Source organism: Sparus aurata, chromosome 6 (assembly GCF_900880675.1).
Source record: "Sparus aurata chromosome 6, fSpaAur1.1, whole genome shotgun sequence".
Lineage (NCBI taxonomy): Eukaryota > Metazoa > Chordata > Actinopteri > Spariformes > Sparidae > Sparus > Sparus aurata.
In genome coordinates this window covers 14,663,871-14,691,833 of record NC_044192.1, presented here as the reverse complement: position 1 = coordinate 14,691,833, position 27,963 = coordinate 14,663,871, and the positions used below count along the sequence as shown (strand labels likewise).

General features: G+C 40.2%; 1 protein-coding gene across 4 annotated transcripts in view; it reads left to right on the top strand.

Annotated features, from left to right (window-relative positions):
- The window catches only part of nxph4 (neurexophilin 4), a 129,350-nt gene that overhangs the window by 30,035 nt on the left and 71,352 nt on the right, over positions 1 to 27,963 (top strand). For 2 of the 4 annotated variants that reach the window (XM_030418606.1, XM_030418605.1), the window contains exon 2: positions 5,654 to 5,765. The exons of the other annotated variants lie outside the window; for them this stretch is intronic. The gene's annotated coding sequence lies outside the window, so the exon portion shown is untranslated. The remainder of the gene's footprint in view (positions 1 to 5,653; positions 5,766 to 27,963) is intronic. 4 annotated transcript variants of the gene reach the window in all.

Sequence of the window (27,963 nt, the reverse complement as noted above, 5' to 3'; positions counted from 1 at the left end):
AAAGCCAAAAAAATACTTAAAAAAAAAAGCAATGTATACTGTATGCTAACTATAATAGTATAAGCAACAAAAATTGCTTTTTATTCCCTGCACATTCAAAGTATTTTCTATGTCTTGCTTCTTTATAGATTTTCATTGTCGCATACCCAATTAAACACACACACACACAAACACACACACACACACATACATTATGTGGTCCAGCCATTGTTGAATGATATATGCAGCAAAAAAAATCATAATTCTTCCTGAAACAAGAAAACCGTAACATTTCTGAGCTCTTTATCTGCCCGTTATGCTGGTGTGGCAGGAAAAAACACTTTTACTGGTGCCATATCTCTGGCAGCGTGCACACTGTGGAGTGTTCATCAGATATAAAGCGCTGATAGCAAAGGCAAAACTGACAAAATTCCTCTGGGATTACATCCTCTTCCCTTGCTGATAGCACGCTGCTCACCTTTCTTTCTTTCTCACCTAGCCGCACACCGATGACTTGATAACAACAAGGCTCTATCATAACATTACTCTCTCCCTCCTCCTTCCCTATTCCCCTTTTGTGAAACCTCATTGTTTATCACGCATAGACTGGAATGGCATTCGTTCCCTCTGGGGCAGCACTCATGGCTCGTGTGAGTTATATGGTTGTTGGATACTAATTGCATTAGCCCAGCGGGTTATTGAAGTTTTGCTTCACAACTTGTGGTCAGCGTAGAAAAAGATGACCTCCGTCACCAACCTAATCAGTAGGTTGAGCATCAGTGAGCGCACACAGACAGGGCAGTGTGTTGTGCGACGCAGCGTGGTTCCCATTAGTGTCAGCCACACAGGGAAATATGGAGGTTATTTAGCTTTAACACTGGAACGCAGAGCCGGAATCTTAACATTGAACTGTCGTGGATAAGAGGCCCCCTGCTCTGTCGACTCTGAATGCTTCCAGGGTGGTAGCTTTGATGATGACTTGACTCTGAAGTTATATCAAAAGTAGTTTTTTTTTCATTCATTGTGTATTGTTGGATATAAATTTGCAAAGGAGCCAGTTTTCAAAATGCTGCTGTTTATATACGGCTTTACAGTACCTGGGAAGCTCACAGCAGAATCGTTTTTTATGTATTTTTTTATTTATTTGACTCTAAAGCTATGGGTTTCACCAAAACTAAATAAAATGCAGGATGTGATTAGAGTCTCATAGGGGCATTTGTGATTAGTTTTATTAATAACATTGGTGGGCAGCTAATTAAATTGTATGACTGCACATGGAGGGGGCTGATTAAGCGTGGGGATTCAGAGGCCATGGAGATGACAGCAGGTCATTATTTAAGCCTCGGGCACTCTTAAAACGTGTGAATTTAAATCTCTCACACATACAGTATCATATGTCCACAACTATTTTACATACAGGGGGTACACAGTAACTGATCATGCATGGAGACTCTCATTATTTCCTTTTTATCCACAGCTTCTTGAATTTGAAGTAAACTTGGGTCAAGCTTCAGAAAAGTGTCTCACTTCAAATGTTCAAGTGGGAGTTAGCGATGCCTAATGAGTTCAAAAACACATTCCAGTGGAGGCCAGATTTCAAGGCAGTTACAGCTACGCAGAGTCTTTACAATCTTTTTTTATTTTCAGAGAGCATTTGTTTTCATCCTTGCTTTTCAAAGTGACTTACTGTCACACATGTTGTTATTGGAGGCAGGAGACCGTTTACAGTAAAGAGGAGAATATATTTAGTAACTGATATATGAGAAGATGAATTGAAAGCAATAAATAGAGGAGCAGAGACAAAGGAAAGTCATCTTGGGGTTAACAGTGTGGAATAGGATTAAAAATGAAAGAAAAAGGGGATCAGTCAGCGTGCTTTAACACATACATAAAGAGTCGTAGGAAAAGTACTGCAAAGGACTGTACCAAAGACAATGTGCCAAAGGAAAAGGAGTTATGTTATTTGGAAAATGATCTCAGGTATGATTGTGAGACAGGAGATTAGAGGAGAAGGGATCTAATCTACACTTTCACTGGACTCACCACACAAGAGCCTGAACAATCTGAGTCAGGGTGCTGAAGCAATCTCAATTTGTCGCGAGGGTGTCGCTCGTTGGACACAGAGAGTTAATTGGGCGAGGCCCCGAGTTCTAAGTCATCCTGCCACCGCTGCCGATCCCAGACCTGATTACTGTAATGGAAGAAGATTATTAATCAAACGCCGCTATATATCCACACACACACATGCAAAGATTGAATCTCAAGCACATACAAACAAGACAAACACTTGCAACAAAACAGAGAAAACAAGTGACATGCGAGTGATCGAGATAGTACATACAGAGCACACACTGGAACATCACTGGATTGTTCCAATTGTTCTTCTAGACCGATAGACTGGAAGCAGTAAATGCACTACAGCAAGAAGGATTTTTAATAGAGTGCTGGAAAATGCCTGAGTGCTTCCCGACCTCCCACTGCAGTCAGTCTTTGTTTCCCCACGATGTCAAAGTGCCTGAGCTTAGAGTTTACTAAACCACAGTGCACTAAATAAAGTATGTTTGGGTTCATACAAGGTTAGTTTAATTTATTTGTCAGTTAACAGCATGAGGTTTGCAAAATGAAACGTAGTCATTTCTAGTTACATCGCAGAAAATGAAACAAGAAACAAAATTAACTTTGTTACATGGTGGAGTGTGGACGATGATTAGAGGGGTCTTACAGTCTGAGGAGTGAAGCTGCTCCGCAGTCTGGCGGTATGGCAGCAGATACTTCTATACCTTTGCCAGATGGCAGCAGGGTGAACAGACTGTGGCTGGGGTGGGTGCTGTCTTTTAGTATCCTTTGGGCTCTGTGCAGACATCTTACTTCACCAATTTCACTGATCCTCGGTAGATTGATGCCAATGATATTCTGGATGGTTTTAATCCCCTGCTGCAGAGCCTTCCATGAGATGTTTTGAGTCAGGATGCTCTCTATTGCTCCTCTGTAAAAGTTTACAAGAAATTCTCAAGTTTCCTTAGGAAGTAGGACCTAAAAACATACAAAAAGTATTTCAAGGAAAATGTTTTTCCTTGAAAAATGAAGGTTGAACTATGGCACATAGAGAAAGGGGAGAAAGAGTTTACAGTTTTTGCTGCTTCAGTTGGAGGAAGGTTAAAGCTAAGTCCAGGAAAGTTTCCCTGCTCAAAGCAAATATTTTTGGTTGAATCTCTAGTGATGCATAATGCCTTTTTAACTTGCGTAGTTAGGCCTGCCGTGACACAAGAGAGGGATTGGCCTGTGTACAGAGCAGACCGTTCGTCCGTCTGTCACTTTGCTCCTCCCATAGAGAGCAGAGTTATTTTTCACTAAATTATCTCCCCTTAATGACCAAGGGATTCTAATTAAAGGCATGATTAGGGATCGCTCTTAAGCACCTTATTGGAAATTAAGTACAATCCATTCTGCCTGACAGCGAGTTTCGAGAGATGCACTTTTGCTGATCACTGTGTGAACAGCAGGGGGGAAGATGCTAAGTCTCGCCTTTTCTGTTTACACTGGCACAAAAGGCCAGGTTTGTGGCTAGTTTTTATCCACAGAAGTATTGTTCAGCTTTGTATCGTCAGATTCAAAAGTGTTGTCCTACAGGGGTGCACATGTGAGACAGTGGTGCAGTGGGAGCAGCCCCTTTTTCAAAGGTGTAAGAGTAAGGTGTTCATCTTAGTTGAGACTGTGTTGAGAAGACAAAATTAGAACATTTTCATCATGGAAAAGATGTTTTTCGCTCTTCTCCTCACCAGCTTCTGTCAGATCTGATCGGTTGAAGTTAGTCTATGATTGATGGTAACAGAGAGGTGATTCGTCCACACACATCCCAAGTATTTTTTGAAATCACCTGCTCCTTTCCAATCAGATTTCAATCCCAGACAGATTTGTGAAACAAACCCTTTTGTGAAACTAACCATCTTTCTTTGTTCCATTAATCCCACTGAGTGTGTGAAACTACTCCCTGACATATTTCAAACTGATCCACTGTCAACAAATGGCGAGAATTACCATTGTTTTGCTTCTGTAGACACGTTTTTGATTCCAGATAGCCGAAAGGGCGTTGTCATGATCTAATTAGTTGGTGGGAAAATGTTGTCATCGTGGCGACCCTAGTTCACACACATGTAGTCAAGTAATATTCAAAGCTATATGGTGAACAAAAGAATAACTTGTCTCATGGAAGTTGTCTCATATATGTGCGTACATGTTTTATGTTTTAAATGAGTTCTGAATATCATGAAAGACTTTCTTGGACGGCCAGGCTTAGTCTAAAAAGACAACCTTGCATTTTTTGAATGAATGTGTCCTCCGGCTATTGCACAAAGAAATAAAATTGCATCCATACGGCCATATTGAGTCTGCTCCATCTACTATACTACTGTATGCACGCATGTACGCACGCACGCACGCACGCACGCACACACACACACACACACACACACACACACACACACACACACACACACACACACACACACTTGAATGAACCTCGAGCTACAGTATCAACTAAACACACAACAAAAACAATTATATTGCAGTCTATTGATTTGCTCCATGCAGCAATAACAGCTGCAGACTATTGATCCCACCTAATTCAGCTATACATTATTTGAAATGCTTTACTTGAGATCTGAAAATGCTTAAGACTCATCTTTTCCAAATAGGTGATCTTTTTATGTGCATGTTGAACTGAGATCCTCACAGTCCGTTAAATAGTTTTATTCTATATTGACTATGAATGATTTCAATGCATTGCTATATTTTCTTATCCAAATGCATATAAAAAAGATAGAAATTGACTTAGACCTTTGTTGTCTTTAGCCCACTGGTCAGAACAGTGGAAACGACTCTATCCTGATGATCACAAGAGGGCCCTCTGTCATCAGCGAAGAAGAAATAAGAAGAAATGTATGTCTTGACTGACCCCTAACCCTAACTCTGCTGCCAAACACGGGAGTCCATTCTCTGAATTTTAAAGATGCATGGTCTGCAATTACTGCATCCTTCACTATTCTGACAAAGTTTCTTGAAAAGGTCACTTCTATCCTGTTGGAAATGAAAATCCTTTAGGAGAAGATTCTCTACCCTTTTGTAACCTTTACACAAGAAATCCCATTGGGTTGACTCATTGTGCAGTGGACGGGCTCATAAATCTATATCCTATGGAATGGATGTCTTTAATCAATGGCTTTGGGTGCTTGTCTTGTCTAATCACCCAGTCACACCTATTGATCATGACAGCTGGGTCAGAACTAGGGAAGCAATTACCAATTACAATACATGCTGCAACTGAGCTGTGTGAGCATGTGCATATGTGTAATTATGTGCATATTTGAAAGGCTGTATTGCTCGCACTACTGGCTGTATGTGTTAATTGAGCTGCATTGGAAGTAAATGGATTATGGGGCTTCGGCTTTACCAGCTGATGTGTGGAGAGTGTGTAGGAGTTTGCAAGTGTGTGACAGAAAGGGTCAAATGTTCCCTGAGGGCCTCAGGCACTCCTGACCCTCTTACAACACCAATTTAACCACCGGTTAGTCCAAGTGCGGCATAGGGTGGGCTGTCGATGGTGGACTGTTGCCATGTCTGAGGCTTGTGGATGTGTTCAGGTGACATCTTAACTAAGTCTGCTCCTATCAATTAGTGTGAAGAGGCGAGAGAATGCGGCACCAAGGGGAGGCCAGAGGTGAGAGAGGGAACAAAGAGAAATACAGTGGAGAAACAAAGGGGCAAGACACATCACTGCTGAGAAAGAGGTGGGTGTTCAGCGAGGATCTGAGATAACTACACTGGACTTTACGTGTTACTTTAGAGTTGGAAGATGGTAGAAAAAATCACATAACAAGGCAGCACAAACAATCATTAAACTGTGGTCTACATTTACTTCTCAGAGTTATTTAAATCATACAGAAAATCACACGTGTAGATGTTGCTTTTCTTTAGCTATGACTAATTACACTGTCGCTAATTACATATTTATGGATTATATGTTATGTGTAGGGAAACCTCCACAAACACAATGAGTATAGAATTAAGATGAGACAGAGACTATGAATATGAATTGAGACAAATATGAATCAATACTTTGTGAACGCATTGCTTGTTCTTGCCTCAGATGTTTTCAGCAACATACATACTGAATGTAGTGAACTTGAGCTTGAATACAAGAAAATTTGCGACCAGACGGCCGACATATTCTTTCCAGAGTGGACAAGCCAAAAGCAAGCAGTACATCACCCACCAATGATTACGTTAATTAGTTAAATTTACATCTAAACATTAAAAAGTTAATGTCAGAGCTTATCAATACTATTATATTTAATAATTTATCACCGGGTCCAGTTTTAGCTGCGGGGCATCGACAAACAACTCGAAAGTGAACCCTCTTTATCAAGCCTTTAGCTGCATCCCTGGAGGATTCATGCACCAAATCAGAAACATTTCATATTATTCTGTAATTGATGTGAATATTGCTGATGAAAACCTTCATTAAATGGTCATTACAACCCTGCAATGTGCAATTCATACAGGGCTGTATGATGATGAGAGGACCTTCATGCTTAGAGTTCAAACATGCTGTTCTTCATCTCGCAAAGTTGCACTGACATCATCATCGAGACTTTTACAGTTAATGATCACTAACACATTTGTACATAATATTACTGTTTGCAGAAGGCGGCGGTGTTACATTTTCCAAACTAATGAGGTTTTTTAAGAACAAAGACAACAGACAGAAGAGAAAGTTTAGATTTTGGAGATGAGCACTTCGCAGCATTTCTAACTGATTCCTCCTCCTTCCAGCTCATCAACTCTTTGTTCTTCTCCCTTTTCGATTGTGTTTAGAATTACTTTCACTTTAGCACTGCTTGCAAAGCTGCTATTAGTGTGACTGCTGCTTGGCAAACAAATGTGCTTACATGCAAAAAAGGGGAAAAAAAGATTAATAAATGAAATAAAATATGAATAAACAGACCAACACAGCTTATAATATAAAAGTTGACATCTTAATACATACTGGCCATTCAATGGGTGCTCCATCACAATCAGCCTCAGATATAGATGTAGTGGGCTTCTTGTGTATCAGACAGTGCCTCATCAATCTTAGCAGCGCTGTTCCCACAACAAAAAGGAGAGGAAAGCAAATTGCTGTATTTAATTAATGCACCGCCTCCTTTGTTACGCTGCTGCTCAGCATCTTTTAGTCCATGGTAGGAGAGAAGGAATGAGAGAAACTCATTCTCGTCGCGCTTTACACACACTGAGAGCACAAAGAAGGAGAGTGAGAGGTAAAAAGATGGAGATGGAAAGAGGGGATGAAGAGAGAGAAAGAGCGAGAGGGTCTAAAAAATGAATGGCCGAGCAAAACGGGCTGCATCCATCGGCAAACTTTATAATGAATGTCTAAGTTTGGCAAGCATGATGGATGAGTGGGGAATGGTGTTTGTCACAAATGCAATCTTCTTTGAATCGCTCTGCTGTTTCCCGGTTCAGGGCGAGGCCTCGTGCGCTGTGCTGAACCAGCTAGAGCGTTGCCCTAATCGTGTCATTAACGTTTAATGATCTGACAATTAACTCAGTGACTACAGAGCACATATTTACAACACATTTCTCATATCAGTGTGTGTAAATGTTAATCTCGTTACACTTGTTTACAGTAACATATTGGACAATTAACACATAACCGCGGCATATTCAATTACCTTTGAGTGATGGGTTGTAGCTGTCGAGCTGAAGTGACACAAAGCTGGTGGTAATGCTGCTCACAGCAGGTCGGAGGGAGCTCACTGTGTGTTAGTTTAACCAGGTCGGTTCAGTCAAAAACCCTTGATGGTTGGAAAAAACCCCTTATTTTTCTAACCTCAGCAGCAGAATATATTGTATAGTTTTGGCCTTTTTATTGATAGTACAGCTGAAGAAGGTGACAGGAAACAGGGAGAGAGAGAGGGGGAGTGACACGCAGCAAAGGGACCCAGGCCGGGAGTTGAACCCAGGTCCACTGCAAAGCTTCAGCATGTTGCTATCAGCAAGTGGCAAGCTTGACAAACACGTGAACTTAGCATCTTTTAACCAACTAATGGGCTAAAATGTTCACACACTCAAAAGCTGCGTTCACAACCATAACATTACTACAAACTTCATACTGACTGTCACCCACATGCACTCTCTTTTTCTTTTTCTCTTACTGACATTACACACAGCCTATGCTCTGTGTTATTCCTGAAAGAAGTTCACTACTATAACGCCTTTTAGTTTAATAAACATCTACAATATTTTTTTTTCCAAAGTACCTGATGCTCTGGCCTATAATATAATGCAATATACTGGTGGAAACCCAGCAATACATTTATATTTTTCCCATTTATCATAAAATTCGGCATTTCCACCAAGTTCTGCTTTTGCTTCATTGCGACGTCTCTTTCAGATCAAATTTCATGTGATATACATTTGTAGTTAGTAACATTTTATTTCCAGGGAATCACATTATAGACACTACCAATGACTGTTTATGTAATGATTTTGCCACAGTTTTATCACACTGATATACCTGGTTTTGACCCCATCTTATTAAATATGGGACAAAGAGACCACTGGCATTGGTTGCTTAGGTGTCAGGGCCAGCATTGTAAAAGAAAAGTCAGATCAGAGTATTCATAGTAGGGATGTCTACGGATGGATCACGTGATCGGAAATCGGGGCCGATCATGTGGTTTCAGACTTGATCGGAACCGGACGTTACATCCCAATCAGGGATTGGATAGATGTATATGTATATTTATTCTCATTATTTTTTATCAGATCTATAATATTTCCAAACAAATGGGAAAAATGTGTGTGCGCAAGGCACAGGTTGGGTGTTGGACATAAACATAATGACCGGCCACCACTGTCAACGTTTTTTGTGCCTCTGATTCATGTCTTCATGTCACTCCCCAAGTAGTCCATTAATTTGTCACGATGGAACTTCATTCAAAGCAGAGCTCCACCAAAGAGCCTGCAATCGTTGCGGAAGGTTATCTGATGTGTCAGTGTTTCCCCTATATGCATTCTGCTGCTGGATTTTCAGCGCCACCGCAAAAAAAAAAAAAAAAAAAAAGACATGATTTTTGTAGGTTTTAATATCTCGGGTGAATGGCGAATTTAAGTTGCACACAGTGAAAGCACTACACCCTAAGTTATCTTGAAATCGAGTATTATTGTCATTACTGCTGTTTGTATAATTTCTACAAGTCACCGTTTTAGTTGAGTGACTGAAATCCTCGTCATCCTGTTCAAAGGCTGCAACAGGCAACTCATTAAACCGGGGTGAAGTTAGTTTTAGGTTGGATATTTGGCGTATATTCACTCGGGTCCAGCCGCGACTTTACTGAGGTTCGCCCAATGTTAGCAGCAGGAGGACGGTTAGCTCACCTCCCAGAGCCTCGCGCTGAATCGCTGGAAACTGATTTAGGGACCGTTATTAAATTACTTAGCATATTAATACAAAATAATTGCAGTTTTTTACTGGAGAAATGAGACACAGCTCTTTTTATTGTATTTTAGTGCTTCCTCTATTTTATATGAATATTAATATGCAGACATTAGGATTTTTTTCTCAATAGCTTCCATGTCATCTGGCCCACTGACTTCTAAAACAGATTCGGTTTTCATAAAAAATCTATAATAATAAAGAAAATAATGGTAAAAAGGTTCTCTAATGCTCAAGAGGTTGGACGTGTGGGGCGAACTATTTCTCTCTTAGCTGAAGCCAACAACGGGACAAAATAAATGTAAAAGGAGACATAGTGGAGCCGTATATTTTCCTGCTTTTTTGTCCTTTGCCAATCACACCTATGAAAAGTGTTAAATGATAACATAAAGTGAATCAAATTGAAAATAAGGGACATCCTGGATCTGTTTCTTCGCTCTTCTTAATTTTTTTAATGTATTATAGAAGTATCGGATTGGGACTTGGCATCAGCAGATACTCAAAATCAAATGACTCAGACCCGGACATGGGGGCAAAAAAACCTAACTGGGACATCCCTAATTCATAGTGTAAACATATATAGACTTTTGTAACAACTCACTATCTGTTCTGTGCTTTGTTAAGTCAGAATACATATCACAGGCAAATTATTACTTCAGTTGGTTTTGGCTTTTAACATACGTAAGGTTTTCATCTATGATACTACAATACATATATTTGCAATGGATTTGACTTAGGTAGTTGTGTTCATGTTAACCTTTGAAGAATTAAAAAAAATCCACTCTATTCAATCACACTAGATTAGGGCTGCAAGACAATGTAAAAGAAATCATATTTTGATTATTTTTGTGGATGCTACAACTGCACTATGATTCATCATGTGAGACCCTCTTTAGTCTGTGAGGTTCCTTCTGAAAGTGCAGTTGGTCATTTCACCTTTTATCCAAACTGCCCACTGCCACTGAATAATACAGTCTCCCACAGTCCGCTTGGTCTGAAGGACGAACAGCAGGGTCCATTTCTCAGAGATGTGGGTGGCTGGCTGCTTGACCACCCATCAATATCATGCAAGTATGTTGCTGTGACCTGCCATGCGTGTCCCCTCAGCTTAGATCAATAACACGAACAGATTGTGCACCCCCTCAAACCTCCCTTCCCCACCTTCGCTCTCTGAGGGATTAGTGTGTGCCTTTTCAACATCATTATCATATATCCCCTCTTTGAAAGGGCAGTGTCAGCTAGACTGTTGGAACACTACAGAAATTCAATTGATAGAATAAGCTCTATTGGGATGTAACAGGATGGAAAGCAGTTGAGTGGAACTCATAATGAAGCAATCACATAATGGATCCAAGTGTGACTTTTATTTATTTTTTATTTTCAGATGAATACATTTTCGTGTTAATTTTGATAATTACCGGATGATATTGTAATACATTTGTGAGATGAAACAGGCTCTTGCTGTCTGTATGTGGAGCAGCAGCAGCTCTACATTTTAGAAAAACAAAACACAACAGCAAAAACAGGAAATCATCACTCAAACACACACACACACACGCACACACACACACACACACACACACACACACACACACACACACACACAAACACACACACTCTGGGTCAAAAACAACCAAAGGAGATGGGCCACACGCAGCAAGTCTCAGTGGAAAAGAGGACACGCGGGATGAAGGGGGAAGAGAAAAGAGAGGAAGGAGAGGTGTTCACCTTGAGAGTGCTCATCCATTACAGGAAGGCTGAGGCCCGCTCTGACACACTGTCACAGTGATGCCACCTCTACACCAGCCCGAAAGGTCACCTAGCACTTCACTGCTCTGCTTCAAACACAAAACACACACACTGCATTTGTGCATTCACAAAAACGCAGATGGACACACTCCCATCTGTCGTCCTATCGCTGACAAGTCACTGCTGCTGCCACGCAAACACAAATAAGCACAGATATTCGCAGACCTACTGTACAGCAAGTGTCAGAGGAAGATAATGTTTCACCAGGCACTTTTAAATGAAAACTGCAAACATTTCGATATTTTGCATCCCTTTTTGCATGTTAGCATTTTTGTCTTTGGGCCTAGTTATAATGCAACTATTTTATATGTGTTACCTTATTCAGTTGTTGTGAAAGGTGTTGTTTTTCACTCAGCTTGCTTCTGCATGTTAGTTGTTTTGTAAATTACTAGGTCTGCATTGAGTAATTAGTAGGAGGTGTGAATCACTGAGCACAGTAACGCACAATATGATACGATGACCATGATGATGACATTAACACAATACAGGAATTCTGCGTTAACCAATATATTGCAAGACAATCATCAACAATAAATCAAAAAGTGTGCAGAGTCTTAGCTTTGTGCCTCTTCATCACACACACTGACTGCCACTTTTTCACGCTCATGTGTGCAGTCGTTAAAAATGAGTCAAGTTAAAGTGTTTAAAGAAAGAATAAAACTATGGCTCACTTAATTCTTTTCGATCTGCGTGAATTTACTTTTCTCACAAGTTTACACCACAAATTTTGGACTGTCGCTTCCGGTTGTGATACAATATATTGCTGTATCGATTTTATCCCATCCCAAGTAATAAACATATTCTTTGTAACAATACTTTAATATTTTAACTCACACCTTTTAAAAGAAACTATGAATTTCTGAAGTGTGACCTTCCTTTCATGCTGGAGTACATGGTAGAAAAAAAACAACAATCTTTTGCATTTCGATTGAAGAGCAGAAAGAAAGGCAGCGCTCCACAGTATTTTACTGTTCGACAGCACGTTATTATCACTTAGAATGATGTTAAATCTTCAATTCAATTTTGCATTTCTGTTTTGACTTAATGTGGTAAAAAAATGCTCAAATGTTTTCCTCTTTCAATTGTTCCCTAATGACTACATAGATGCAGGCAGTCTAAATCTGACAACCATCACAAGACAATCACTAGCTTTCAAAATGAAATGGCATACCAGAATAAGAACAAAAACAAGAATGTTTCTTAACATGTGGCTGACGGGCAGCAACGCTACAGATAAATTTGCTATTTCACACAGCAAAACATCTGACGCTATTGTTCACACTGTCAACTAGCAACTTAAGTGATCGCAAAAAGATGACATGCCATCAGCAGCTACGTATCTGCTGCTCACAAATAATCTGTGATTAGGAGCAAAATGCAGAACAATATTTATGATGCTGTTTTAATCTTAACCAAACATTTGATGTTTTAGCCAGCACCAAGTAAAGTGCCGAAACTTAAACCTACATAGCATTAAAACAAAATGAGGAGGACTAGAATATAACCTCACCACGTCCTGTAACCTCAGTATCATCGCTCCAGTAACTCAGGGCCTACTTATTGAGTACAATCTTACATTTTTTTTTTGGTAATAAGTACTTAGATATCACAGCAAGTTAAAAGCAAATGTTTGCAGTAAACACGCCTACATATAATGTGTTCTCAAGACAAAACACCAGCCAACAAAAAGTCAGGCCTGCAGCTTTTACAACAGGTGTTAATGAAAACAATGTGAGTGTGTATGTAATGTTTACTCATGTTAAATTTATATAATATGTGTGCATGTGGTATATGCGTCATGGCCATATGTGCAGAATTATGAAGTGTGTTGTATAAGTGTCTATACTGTCTCTGTTCTCATGTGGCAGCTCCAACAGCTCCCTCCACACAACAATACTGTGACTCCTTTCACACTTTAAGTGTCTTGAGTTTTAATACGCTCTCATTTATCACATAGGTACGTCTTTATAGGCCTGATTATAATCTGTCTTGTTTATTTATTTATTTATTTTTGGGGGGGTATCTGCAAATCAGAGCTGTTTGGTAAATGCCATAAAACACCAGAAGAAGAATAACTTCGGCACTTCAGCATATCTACAGCTGATTTGTATCTAGGCCCTAATGTACGAACGAGACAGAAGTTTCATCATCTTCATGAACTCTCAATTGGATTTCTATCGGTCTCAATTGAAACAATCATTATTTCTGTTAAAAAGAACAATTTAACTTGCAATAAATTCCCCTCAGGCTATAACCTTGAAGAAGTTACAATTGACAGCTAATTGATTCAGTTTCGGCAAACCTACCAAACCTTCTGATTGGAACTCTGATCAATAAATGAATAACTGTAACTACAATTGTGAAGTAGTTGGAATTCTAGTCCATAGTCCCTATGCAACATTAAATGGAGCAGCATGTCTTTCCCAAAGCATTTATTGAAACTATAAATAGACTAAAACATATAATTAGTCTATCTTACCTAATCAAAAAAACAATATAATATGTGTGTGTGTGTGTAAGAAGGCGAGCATGTGAGTTTAGGTTTCTCTGTTCTGCCTCTGTTTGTTCCGCATGCACTCTTATGAACACGCGTGAAAGGAAAAGTAAGTATGTGAAGCAGAAGCTCTGAGATTCCTCTCTGTGTGTGAATGTGTTTAAGGCCAATAGAAAGGATGTCTGAAGGATAACAAAGCCAGGCTACAGAAAAGGATGGTTTGCATGCGAGACACAGGATCTCTGTGAAAACATATTTGACATCAAATTAGCAGTGTGGCTGCCCAAAAGACATCACAGCGAAAAAAAAAGCTCAGTTTCCAAAGTTAAACCAAAATCAGTATTTATACATTGATATGAATTAATGTGTTTAGCTGTGTTATGCTATGCTGTCTAGGTATGCCCAATTACCTGTCTATGTGCTGCTTTGTTGGCTGGCATTTTCAATCGGTTGTGGATGAGCCCAGCTGGGAAGAGTTGTGGTTCAGATGTTGAATAATGCAGTCTTTGCTGTGCAGGGTTTCGTCGGTGCAGGTTGGAGGCAACTGCTTGTGCTGTCAAAAATATCAAAATATTGATACTTATTGATTTCGCAGTATTGATACACCAGTGGCTGTGAGTTTTTTCCTCTCCTCTTCAACAGCGAGTTGACACTTGCTCTGTTGCAGTGCCCACATAGCTCAAACCTCCTCCAGAAGTGAATTTAACTTAGATGCTGTAGTTCTTAACATACAGAGCAGAAGCCTTGTTATATTTATCTTTGAATAAAAATCTAAAATGTTAGGCCCTCGATTGGTCAGTTTTCCCTGTGGTATCAATCATGTTATTGAATGTCAGTGTATTGTATCGCAGTTTGAAATTCCAGTACTGTAATAACACTGCCCTGCAGGGCTTTGCGTTGTAGCTGCTGCTGCTGCAGCTAGCCAGAAATCTTAGGCAGACTCTTGCGTCACTGGCAGAAAAGTTTGGTGCGTCTGCTGCTAGCAGACTATATGTCAGAGATCCATCAGAGATGCAAAGACAGAGACAGTAAGAGAGAGTTAAAAGTTAAAGGAAGTGATTGGATGAGAGTTTTTACTGATTATAGCGTTTAGTTCTCACAGTAAAATTTGGCTTAGTTGCTTCTTTGAATCATTTACATATTTTGATTAGCTTTATGTGTCCTATAGGCCCAAGGTACATGCAGTTGGTTAAGTGTAAATGAGTGGTATGATTTTGAGATTGAGATGTTTGCTTTTTTCTGACTATCATGGAGGATTCTGCCAACAAATTGTCGTTTGCCTCCTCTAGAGCAAACATGACAGTGATCACTTTTTGAAAAGTTTAATTTAACAAATGTAGGGCCATTATCTCCCCTGCGACTCTTTCACTCACTGTTTGTTTTCTCATTCCACTGTCAAAGAGAGTGTCAACCAAATGAAGACAGAAAGAAGAACATTAGAGATTAAAGCACAGCGAGACAAGTGTGAGTCAGAGAGGTGAGAGAGGGTATGACAGTCACACTCACTCTGCTTCTTTAGGATCTGGAGAGAACAGGTGGTGTTATGATATCAGTGTGGTGCTTCAGAGGCTGCCTAGCACAAATGTTCATCTAAGCGGCCAGTTAGCAGTTACCGCAGCATCTGCTTGCAGAGAAGAGCCTCACAGCAGGACATTTAAGACCATCAATAACCCAGTAAACCTGCAGGCTTTCTGCAGTGTGGAGGTCGGCAGACTGCATTTTAGGAGTAGTGTTTCAGAAATCAGTGGGAAACAGGTGCATTACCAATAGTCTTTTCATGGATCATGGGAAATGTAATATTCTGTTTGCCTATTTTGCACTTTTTTTTTAAGCTGTATTAAAGCCCTCTGAGTTTTGTCAAAGTCTCAAATATAAGAACATTTAACCTGTCTTTGGTGTCGATAATCTTTGAAAAAGTTTAAATTCATGTTTTATACCAAGGTGATGGAGTTTTTAGTGGCTATTGCATCTTTAATGTATCATAGCAAAAAAAAGAGTTTTGGCATGTCTCCAGTAAATGTCTGTTTTGCTGAATAAAATGTCATCACATCTCTATTTTGTCTGCTCTAATTCATATCAAACCTCTACGGTAACGTCATCAAGAGAGCGATCAATAGGTTTGAAGTGCAGACAGCTTCCATGGGCTTCATTAATTATCCACAATAATAGTAAATGCTGCCAAGGGTATTATAGCTTTCATACAACAGTCACAGTTTCACTTTTTTTCTACACCAGAGAGAGCACAGATAGCACAACACTGATTAACCCTCTGATTAAGACAAGAGTTGCCATAGCAACCAGTAAATCACTGTTACAAAAGCTGTGCCTTATGGAGATTTATGGCACAGCTGGAATTGACTATGGATGATGTGACTGCTCTGATAAAAATGGGTACTGATGGCGTGTAAAACATTGAGGAATTACTGTATTCATGCAGGTGACTGTCAGCTGTCATTATAGTTACATCCAGTTTTTTTTTGTCTTAAAATGCAAATACTTGCTAAAAAACACTGACTGCAACTTACCACCAGACAATCTTGCAAAAAACTGTAATACGTTCAATGAAGATATCATTTTCAATCGTTATATATGGATGGCAGCTATATTAAGGTTAGACAAAGATTGCGGTTATGTGACTAAAGTTGACGTATTTGGTCAAAGTTTAGACATTTAGAGCAAGTTAGTTAAGATTGTGTTCACAGTTAAAATAAATAGAAGGGCAACGTTAATGGCACCTCCACATCTGTACTGTCAGGGACTCTACATCCTGCATAGGGACTGGTCATTCGCTTTGGATGTACATAATGAGGAGCTGACTTGTCAAATATGGATATCATTTTTTTCTGTAGGGCAGGGTTCGGATGAAACCTAAAACAAGGATTTCTGCTTCTTCAATAAATTAGTCTTCAGCCTTACCTTAATGTTAACTTAACCTCAAAATGCTTTATGTTACAAACAGGTAGGAAAAATATGTAGCGGGACATCATTTATCTGCGTTTCATCTGTTTATACTATTATCTCGTCTCGGCGACCAACACTCCTTGTCATTTATGATTTCAACTGCGAAATACAACGTTTGGTGGACCTAAAATTCTCTCAACTGCCTCCCTTGACAAATTGTCTGGTGCGATCACAACCACTTGCAATGCTTTGCCAAAACCACTCAATTGTGTCTTTCAATCAAAACCATCAATAAACCATCCCATCCTCACCAACTGTGTTGTCGCTATAAAATGCCAAGTGCACTAAACAACTCTGAAATGAAATTCGATAACCTTGAAATTTTGATTGTTTGCCCTACATGTACGTCATAAACACCTGGCTGCCTATACTTTGATAACGTGTCCAAGTATTTAACACATCTGAATGGCACCAGAACATGTCCTCCAGCCTGTTTACTGTCCTGTAGCTGTTTCATCCTGTAAATGTTGTGCAGGCGTGTGACTTCTCCAGCTGATGTGTGATGAGGCCTTAACTTGTTTCTCGGCCACAGGGGAGGAAGGGATATTGAGGACGACGCCATCTTGCATTCCTAACTTCAAGGTCTCATTAGATCACCCGAGCCCTGGCAGTTTGAAAAGTTAAGTTTCTGCAAAAAAGGCAAATAAGTCTCTTTCAGTAGGTTCACACTTGTTAAGGAGATTTTAACTGTTCATATGATTTACATAATACATCGCTAATAGCAGTTTAAATAGAGGTGCTTCTATTAGGAGTAATGAGCAACACAAGTACCTGTCTTGGAAATGACTAAAGATGAAGAACCTCTTACCAATCTTACCAGCTTTTATTGAGTAATTCTCAAACTTTTCTAAATGACTTGCCAATAATTTAGTGTTCTTAAGTTTTTTTCCCTTTTGACTAAACTTGTATAGTAAATTTTAAAAGAGCATTTGCATTTTCAAAAACCAGAGGCAATCCAGCCGTTTCAAATATAAGACAATGTATCAAACCAGAAGGAAATATTAAAATGCCATTATGGTAGTGTCTAAATTATTAAAAAATCCAATATGTTTTGACCACTAGTTTACATGTATATGATATGATGCACTAAAAAGCTGTGACAAAAGAGGGGGGACTACAGTTGAACATATTTTTACAGTAAACATCAAATTATCAAGGATGCTTTTACACAGCCAGCCTATCAATCCAAAGAGCTTTCACTTGATTAGGTAACAGTATTCAGGTTTTTGAAGTACTTTTTTCCTGTTCCAAGAACATCAGACACAGTTTTTATCCACATGGTATTACGTAGAGCTGGGGTTGGGTGCCGAACTCGGTTATTTTAAGGATACTGACCAATCATAGCCCATTTAGAGTACAGAAAGGAAGACAAAGAACGAGACAGACATACAAGGCAATCATCTATCCTGAGGAAACACCTGGTCAAACACAAAATATAAAAACCGAAGCATGTGTCTGACAGCCTTCACACCGAGTTCCCTGCAGCGCCAACAGCTGCTGTTAGCACACTTGCAGACACCCCTGCACTCGAAATGTAGAGCTTAACCCCTTTATCGACGGTGAAATCTTAAGTATAACATCCAACGACTTCGCCAAGAGGTGATTAATTATCTAGTTTAAGAAATTGTTGCTGGAGATAACTGGACTTTTTCACTGTCTTGACTGGCATTATTTTTAGCATTTATACTAGCATTAGCCAAAACTCAGCTATTGGCTATGTCCCGAATTCCTTACCAGTGCTGTATATACAATTTTTGTAACAGTTTTTTCTATGTTATGTTGTACTGTGCTGATATTAGTTTAGATATCAGTTTCTACATTTTAGTCCAGTTATCCAGTTTGATCTTGAATAAATGCCAGTGTTACACCTGATTTAACATCACACTTTTTGTTATTACAGAGAGAGTAAAGTTATGGTTGGGTGCCAGCACCGATTTCCAGGCACCATATCGGCACCGTATCAGTCATCTCCTTTTTCAGCACTTTCATTTTGACTTACCCCAAAACAAGAGGCCAAGAGTCACTGCAGCAGCAGCCAATGGGCTGAATTTTATATATATATACAGTACTGTGTTTTCTTTAAACAATCATAGCCTCTTGACATTTAAGTGGTGAACAAATGTACGACAGAACACACTCATAATAGCATCTAAATGTGGCAAATGTGCAAGTTAGACTTCCTGAGGGACTTTACACAAAAATATACCACGCCAAAGCACAGGTCACTTCACAGGGCCAGGCCCAGCTGATTAGAAAAAGAGGCAGTGAAACGAGTTAAAAAACAGAAGATTAAAGAACTGTAAGATTACAGTGGGGAACAGCCACTGTCCAGGCTGCAGAGTGAGCGAAAGGAAAAAAAAGGGGGGAAGGAGCACTGAGAGAAGGAAAAGGTTAATTGTATCCAAGAATACTTACGACTGTTTGCATTTTCCATCATTCGCCAAGGATCACCTTAAGATTCCCTGACCTTTTGTTTGCTGCCTAATGAAACCCATGTAATAAATCACACCGTGACACACCTCTTCCTTCTCTCCAACTTCTACTTGTGTATTTACTGCTGCTGGAAGTCCATGTGCCACTTCTCTGTCTCCATCTAGTCCTTCTTCTCTGTCTCTCTCTTCTATTCTCTCTCTGCCCGTGTGTCTCTCTCCCTTTTGTGGACCCTGGGTCTGCATTAATAACACTGACACTCCAAACGGGGGAGATAAAGGGAAGTGAAGATGGGAACCAGAGTCTCTCAATATGTGCACTTCATCATATACCAGACAGCCACTGAAACAAGAGGAGGGGGATGCGACAGATTGCAGAGGAAAGAGAAGAGGGGAGGTGTTGTTGTTGGAAGTGGATGGACTACAAGATGGAGGGAGAGGGAAAGGGGTGATGTCACGATGTCGATGGGTTGGCTGGAAGGAGGATGGGACAACTTGGGTTAAAGATGTTTGCAGGAATGGTTGAAAAAGAATTGGAAAGGTCATGTTCAGGTATCATGGGATTGAAGAAGTCTCTGTGAGATCCAGAGGAGTTGGAACAGGGCCAGTTGGAAGTTGGCACGTTTCTTCGGTTTAACAGTGAACAGAATTACACATGGAGGGGCAGCCGCTGCCGATTTAAAGACAAAACGGTGGAGATAAAGAACACACATCACGCTGCTTGTTCCATCCAAGCTGTTTTTAATCATCAAGTCTTAAGATCTAACTTTTATCTTCATCAGCTTATCATGACATTAAGCTTAGTCGCGTCTGTATAATTGGCACAGTCTCCACACTGTCAAGCGATGGTGGTCAAGATTAATGATGGTGCACTGCTAAAAAGCATAAAAATAGACTGCTAGCACAATATATATATATATTTTTTACAATCTTGTGAGTTGTTATTTACACCAACTGTATTTATCATCTACACAGTCATACACCATCAGAATATTAAATGCATAACATTGGCTGTGTCTTAGTGTAAGCCAACAAGGGTCTTAAAAGTTTAACGTTTTAAGTATTGACACATAGCACACATAAACACATTGGGACATCACTGTCGCAAAAAGAGTCAAATCTCCTTTAAGCTGCATGGCAAGTTTAGATGGGTTTTTAAAGGGTTTTATAAGCAACAAAAGTTAGAGAATTTCTCTAAATCAATATTTTGATATCAACTAGGGATGTCAGTTTTGGTTGACTTTGCTTTCGTTAGCCTGAAACCCACTGAAGGTCCAAAATTGTAAGACAGTGACTATTGAATTGATTTCCAAGTCATCAAATAAAGATGCCTTGCATCTAAGCAACTAACAGGTAATTTAAAAAAAAAATGTTTAAAGGTGCAAAATGATTTGAAATGGAAAAGAAGCTTTCCTTTTAGTCCTGGGCTCAATTGACTCGATGAGCTACAGGGCACCACGTTAGCTGTCTGTCCAATGCCCATTAAATGGTATTAATTGGCTAATAATCAAGAAAAGAGGTACAAAACGACATGAAATACAAGAGGAGCTTTTCTTGTAGTATAGTGCTCAATTGAGTCAAAGATTTCCACTGTGACTTTCTCAGCAATTTTTTCTGACATGTAACGGACAGAAAGACTCTGACTGAGGAGCACAGTGGTCTAGAATGACTGGACTTATCCCCACCCTTGGAGAGTGGAGCACACTGGACTGCATCTCCCGGTCAAGCACTAATGAAGTTACAGGTAGTTGTAAAATTTGCTTTTAGCCAGCAGTTTATCAGCGCTTACGTTAGCTTGTCTTGACTTATCTTGACTTTTCGCTCATGATTCATCTTCTCAAAGTGCTCTTCTATACATTTCGTCTCAGTAGCTCTCGATGCAATAACCTGCTCTACTACTACATAACCTACCTACCTTTGAAAGCCCTGCCCTCTACCACACTGATTATCAATCAATCAATCAATCAACCAAGCTTTATTTGTATTGTGCCAATTCACAACAAAAGTCATCTCGCGACGACCAGCTCATCACACTTTCTCCACTCCAACTAGCCTAGATCATCCTCAGACATGGCAGCAGGGTGTTTGTTCCTTATGTGGTACAGAATAGTGCTCGCACTATTAAACTGAAGAGTTGCATCACACCTATTAACTTAGATTTGACTTTCCTTCTAATTCCTGGAGAAAAGGTTCCCACTCTTTGCTTCTTTTAGTGATCTTCTCTCTCTTCTCTCATTTTTCTTTTTTTTACTTTGTCTTTAACTTTAAAATTTGGTTCATAGCATTAATCTTACAGATTAGTTATTTCATTGCAGTATGTCCTGTCACCCTACTAGAATATAATTAAAAGTATTTTTTCACTCCCTTTTTACAGTGCAACTTCAGAAACGATGGACACACAGTGAGAAACTTTGACAGGGACGAATATGACTTCCTGTCTTGTGTCAGATAATCTGTAAAGAGACAACTTGTTGCAGTCATGAACAAGAGGACAATATTACCCCGTCATCATCAGCAACCCTCTCCCTCTCATTGTCTTCGTCATAATCAGCATCATCACCTTTCAGTAGCAGGGTGTCAGACAGTTTGTACATATTCAACTCCCTCCTTTCCCTTCCCATAGCCACCTAAAATATATCTCCAATAAATCTGTTGAAAAAAAGAAAATAGCCGACACTTTGTTTTCAGAAGCAGATTGTTCAAAACTCCCACCATTAATTAACAACACAGAAAGACGTAGGGAGAGCGAGAGGCACAGAGAAAGACAGATCCTCACTTGCTTTAATTGGAACAACATCTCACACCATACAGAAGTGTCGCACCGTTCGCATCAGCATGGCCCTGTCTCCTTTCGTGCCTCCGTGTGCCCTGCTTTTCCCCACATCTTCGCTCACTCCTTGCTCCCTTCAATTAGCACCGGCCAATCAGTAGCCTAATTAAGCATTTTTGTGACTTCCTGCCTCTCTCCCCTCAAGCTGATGAACATTTAGCCATCTCCCAATTAAAGGGATATTAATTAGAATTAACGAACAACAAACACCAACTGCAGGCTCATCATCTCATTCAGTGTTCTGTATTGACACGCGTGGGAGCGTCTCTCTTATGAAATAGAGACGCTGACCTTCAGCGAGACACACTGAAGGACACAGTGTGTGGATGGTACACATGTCATCCATGGTATTATTCGGTCTGTATTTGTTATCACCACGACTTTCACCAAAAGTGCATGTAGCAAAACGGCCTTGACAACAGTGTAAAAAAGATTCTCCCCGAGCTAATCCCAGCAAAACCCTCCCTCTTCCCGTCCCTCCTTTTGTGCGCCGCGTTCCTTCACAAACCGACAAAGTAGAAGCAATGAGTCAAGGCAGCCATGCGTGGCTCCTGCGTACAGCTCTGTGAGCTTTGTTTGAGCTTGAGGATGCTCAATGAGACGCAGAGAGTGTCATTTCTCAGGCCTGTCCCACAGGCTCGCCGAGAGGGCGGAGAGGGGAAAATGGAAGTGTAACAAACAGACTGTTCAATTAGGGGCGGAATGGTGTGAAATTGCCTCCAAATGATAAGCCTCTATTATAGCTGTGGCTGTATACTTGCCTGGTAGGTGAGTAGTTGTATATCTCAGGGAAGAAAACACAAATTTGGGAGACGGTATCCATGGATGCATCTTTACGGTTATGTCAAAACAAACATTATAGATGTGTGCAAGTCCGAAAATGTGGTAAATACAGACATTATTGAGTTAGTGTGAGCAGCTCAGTATCTTATTGCAGAGGGGACTTGTAATGTGCGAGGGTGCACAACTCTGCCATCCGCTGCATGAAAGCTACACTCAGTTGCCAGTTTATTATATGAGTCTAACATAACAGTCCTGCAATAAATCGTCCCTTCATCAGTGTTAGAATGTTTCAGAGGGATGTTGATTCAACTGTAGGATCAGTTTGTAGGATGTGGTTTGTGATGCTGTTGAACTGGGTTGTTTTATGCAGTGTTGTGTTTAGCCTGCTCTCATTGATATAAATGAGTTGTCACTAAAACACAATAAAATTCTGCAGCACCACAAACTGCAGCCTCCAAAATGAGCATCAAGTTGATTTAACACCTCTCTAAAATAGTTTACTTTCACGAAGGGAGGATTTATTGGCTTTAGATTATTATTCAGTGATTTGTTATATTCAGTGTATGTTCAGTATAACTAAAACTTACTGATGCAGATGTTTTATCATGCCTCATACAGTGATGGATTGTTATTTAAGTGCTGTACTCAAGTACAGTTTTGTTTTGTTTATTTTATTGGAAATCAGATTAAAGTTCTCAATATCGGCAACTTCATGTGAACACCTTCTCAACTCGGAAAGTCACAACTTTGGTTCAGGAGTTGCAGAGTTAACGTCATATGACCCTGAAACATGGTGGACAAAAGTAAACATTGGTTGATGGTAACATGCATATTTGTGAAATATATTTCATGGCTTAGATGATCTGTTTCCTTTGCTACTCATTGTTAGTCAAACACTGGAAACAGCTGTCAATGTTTTATTTAAATGCTCTGAGCAACAAAATGCAAAAACATGGCCTGTGTTGCTCCCACATTCTGACTATACACAACATGAACACACCGAAATTGGCAATTTCTGGACTTTGGAAGCGGGACCATCTGAGGAGCACATGAATGCAGCATGCGTCACCATCAGTAGGAGTGTTTATTGGTCTAATGTGCCACAGTGCAGTCTGGTTGTTGTAGATTTTCTACCTTTTGAGTACCAACACCCTTTTTCTCTTTATCTCTAGTCATGTAGCAACAATGTCAAAACTATTTGTGTCTTTCTACTGTGGTGAAATACTTCTTGATGTTCATTGAACTACCTACTTTAACTCAAGTAGGCTCCTATTAATGTGGATGACTTCACTTTTCCCAAAGTAATAGTAATCACACTGTATCTTTACTTGTACTCAAGTATGACATTTGGGTACTTTCTACACCGGCCCCACTGGTGATGATGAGAAAAATACCTGGAATATGAACATTTAGTTTTATTGGTCAGTTGATCTATCGATTAGGTTTTTCAATCAATCACTTCATCCATAAAGCATCAGAAAATAGTGAAAAAGGTCTTTCCCACTTTCCCAGAGCCCAGGATGACATTTTCAAATAGCTTTTTTTTGTCCGACAAAGAGGTATTTCATGTGAAATTATATAAAACAGAGAAAAGCAGCAAATTCTCAGATTAGGGAGGCTTGAACCAGAGAAGTTCCACTGAGAAGAGTCTGGTGCTGCACACTTAAAAATTGTTTTTAATAATTTAAAGCCAATTACAAAGATAACAGTCCTGTTTATGGCTTCCTCACCCCTCCTGTGCCATACTCGACTCCACTCTGACATTATGGATGTGCAGGCCTGCAGCCACTCCACTAAGCTCATATATCACTGGATAAAGGTTAGGGAACAGAACTCTCCTTAGACAATGGGCCCAGGAAAGGGCACGTGTAAGTAATTGTGCAAGGTTTTCTTTTTTTTCCCTCACAATGAAGAGGTTAAAATTAAATATTCAAACTCTGCAGAGGAACATAACTCACAGAGGGAACGACAACAGAGCAAGTACTTCTACCCTCAGATAAACAGGTTGATTAAGACAAAATATGACGCCGAAAATCCAGAGGAGACACTGGTGTAATTTCTCTAGCCCCTCTTCCTCAGAGGAAGGTCAGCACTCATGCATCAAGGTTCAGCTAACAAGAGCTGTGCTGAGGGATGCTGATGCTTCAGCAAAGGCAGGAAAGAAGAAGACTAATAGCTTCAAGTGTGACTGTTAACAATGTTACATTTTGAATAAGAGGAAATGCACACTTGTTCGACTGGTGAACAACAATGAATCTAAATGGAACTAACCCTTTTTTCAGAAGAGAGTGAGATAAGAATCTTTTAAGTAGGGCTGGTTAATATTTTTGAAATTAATTATATTTCATATCATTTCCAGGAATATAATTTATTGTTTAATTATTATTGTGTTATATTCATAATAATATGAATGTTTTCTATATTGATATATGTTAGATATTCACAAAATCAAATATAAGACAAACTACTGTTGAGTGCGATTTAATCTGTTATACATTACATCAGACAAATCAGCATCAGACCCAAATTCAACAGCTTGTTAGTCTGTAGAAAACATTTTCTAACTATATTTAATTTCCATGAAATAATTAAGTATAAAGCTGGCAGATGTTTTATGCCTCGAAATATGTGCTGGGATCCTATTTGTACTGTTGCTGAAGTTTGGTGCTGTTCTGAGCATTATTTGTGGCTATGAGTGGCTTTTTGATGGCGGTTTCTTGTTGGAGGCATATACTGCAGTGTATTGTTGTCGTGCGGTCTTTTCTGAGGTTGCTAGAACTACATAAGCTAGCAGTCGGAAAACTTGATCTCTTGAGGGGGGGTCTATTTCGGTGTCACAGTGTGTTTGACCATGGATTAAACTTACACTGGAATATCCCTTTAAGCCTAGAATGAATACACCATATCTCCACACAGAACTACCTTAACCGCCCCACACCACCCTCTTTTTTTTCTTCAGCTGGGATTAAGCGGCCACAGAGGAGGTGTATTTAAACGCATGTTCACATTGACTTCTCCATTCAGCCGTGGTGGTTGCTGCTTGTGTTAGACCCAAGTCTTATCTACAAGTGTAACAGGGTCAGTGTGGTTTATCCCGAGTCAGTTAAAGCACTTTGGGGATTTGGGCTCTGGGCTCTGTTGCCCTTTTGATGTCTTTACCACTAGAGCCTAACATCAGCTGCCAGAGCCCAGAGAAATGATAATTACATTTTTATGGATGACTTTATCGAGCAGAGTGAAGAGGCTCTCACAGTAACAATGCCATGCAGGTATGATGTTTAAATCCCTATCCTGCTGAAATCAGCAGACCTTACCATTGGTGTTTTTCCTGAAGCAGGTTCCTGACAGTGAAAAATGTCCGTATTCTCAAGCTCAGACTGAGGGACCGAGTGTGAAAGAGCGTGGGTGTGTGTTTGTGAGAGAGAGAGAGCTGGAGACAGTAACAGAGAGAGTGGGGGGGGGGGGGGGAGGGCAGGGTAAAGAGCATCAGACTGTATGCATGAGTTGTGTAGTAGTGCTTACTGAGGTATAAAGGCTGTGAATGTGTCCAGCTCCCCGCTTCTGTTATCCTTGATCAATAGCAGCGGGTGACTGGATGGGTCCCCGCACAGTGTGTTGGGGGGCCAATCTTCATCCCCTTACCAGCTGGCCCTAGCAACCCTACCAAAGATGGATGGAAACACCATGCATGCATGTGTGTATTGACCTGCCCACACTCTGACACAGCCTCACCTACCCCACCGCACGAGACAGGATTCTAACAGATGGGAAGGAAGAGGTATAGGCCCCCCCCGCAACCATTCTGCAGCCACTCGATTGGATAAGGAGTCCTAAGATTTATGGCTGACAGGCTCTTAGCACTTTTTTATGCATTCCTTCACTATCTTTCTCCCATTCTCCTTTTGCTCACTCGCGAACCGTTTGTTGATCATGCTGACATAAGCTGAAAAACCTTGTTGTGGTGTTCAGGTTTCTCGCCCATCTGTGTTGTTGTCCTGATTAAACTCCCCTCGTGAGAAAGCCGGGACCCTCCGCAGAAAGAGGCAAGGCGTATCCAGGAAATGTTTTAATAATGTATTTAATTCTGGAGGAAATAAAAATGAGACGTGGTGGTTTAAGAAGGAGGCCTGTGGTTGGAGATGTTTCCTGATGATGAACAACCGAGTTATTCATCTGCTCAGCAACTCTGCGCGGCGTTTCCTGCTACGGCAGGTGTTTGTAGGCTTGACGAGCATGTTGCTGTGCATCAGGAATGTGATTCATAGAAAAGCCTATAGCTGAGATTACATACATAATACATCGATAGATAAATGTCAGATAATTCATAACTTTACAGTCGTTAAAATATAGCTCACCCGGGCCCCAAATGTTTCTTGAAAACTGCATTTCCCTGAGTGCAGATTTCCCCATTTTGTTCACTCAGAAGCATGGCATGAGTGAGAATTTATGAGTTGTGTGTCCAATAATGTGTTTTCTTTTCAGTCGGCCCTGTGAATGCATCACCAATGTGACATTTGACCTAGGATTTCATGTAATAATGAAGTACATTGTTACTTTCGCTTAATCAATAGGTACGGAAATTGCTTATACTGTAGATACAGAGGCAAGTAATCGAAGGTAGCAAATCTAAAGCGCAAGAAAGAGCTTGCCGGGAGTTCACAGTAGTCACACTGAGCAGCTAATCACAGACATGTAATTGTATAGTAATAAATGTAACTCCCCAAACTCTGATTACCAGTTGGACGACAAGGGTGAAATCTCAAGGGCAGTAGAACGAGACAGAGGGACGATGATGATGAGATAAGCCATAAATTGGAATATGTGGCCTATCTTTCTGTCTGGTGCTGCAGATGAGATGGAGGAATAGAGCATTATGGGTCCGCGCAACCCACCCCGCCCCCTCTCCAGGCCTGGAAGGTACAGAGATGACTGTCCACTCCTGTCTATCAGTGTCTGCCAGGCACTCCTGTTTTTGATTCACCTCCCAGAACTTTTCCTCTGCTTCGACTCTCGGGCTTTAATTATGCCTAAGGCACTACTAGGCAACCTCTCTCTGAGCATAAATACATAAATACATAAGCACAGACGGAAAAAACATCCAGACAGGTGGACAGAGAGGCACACAAATTCATTTGCAACAACACACGCACCTAAACACAATAAGATGCATCGCTGGAGCTGC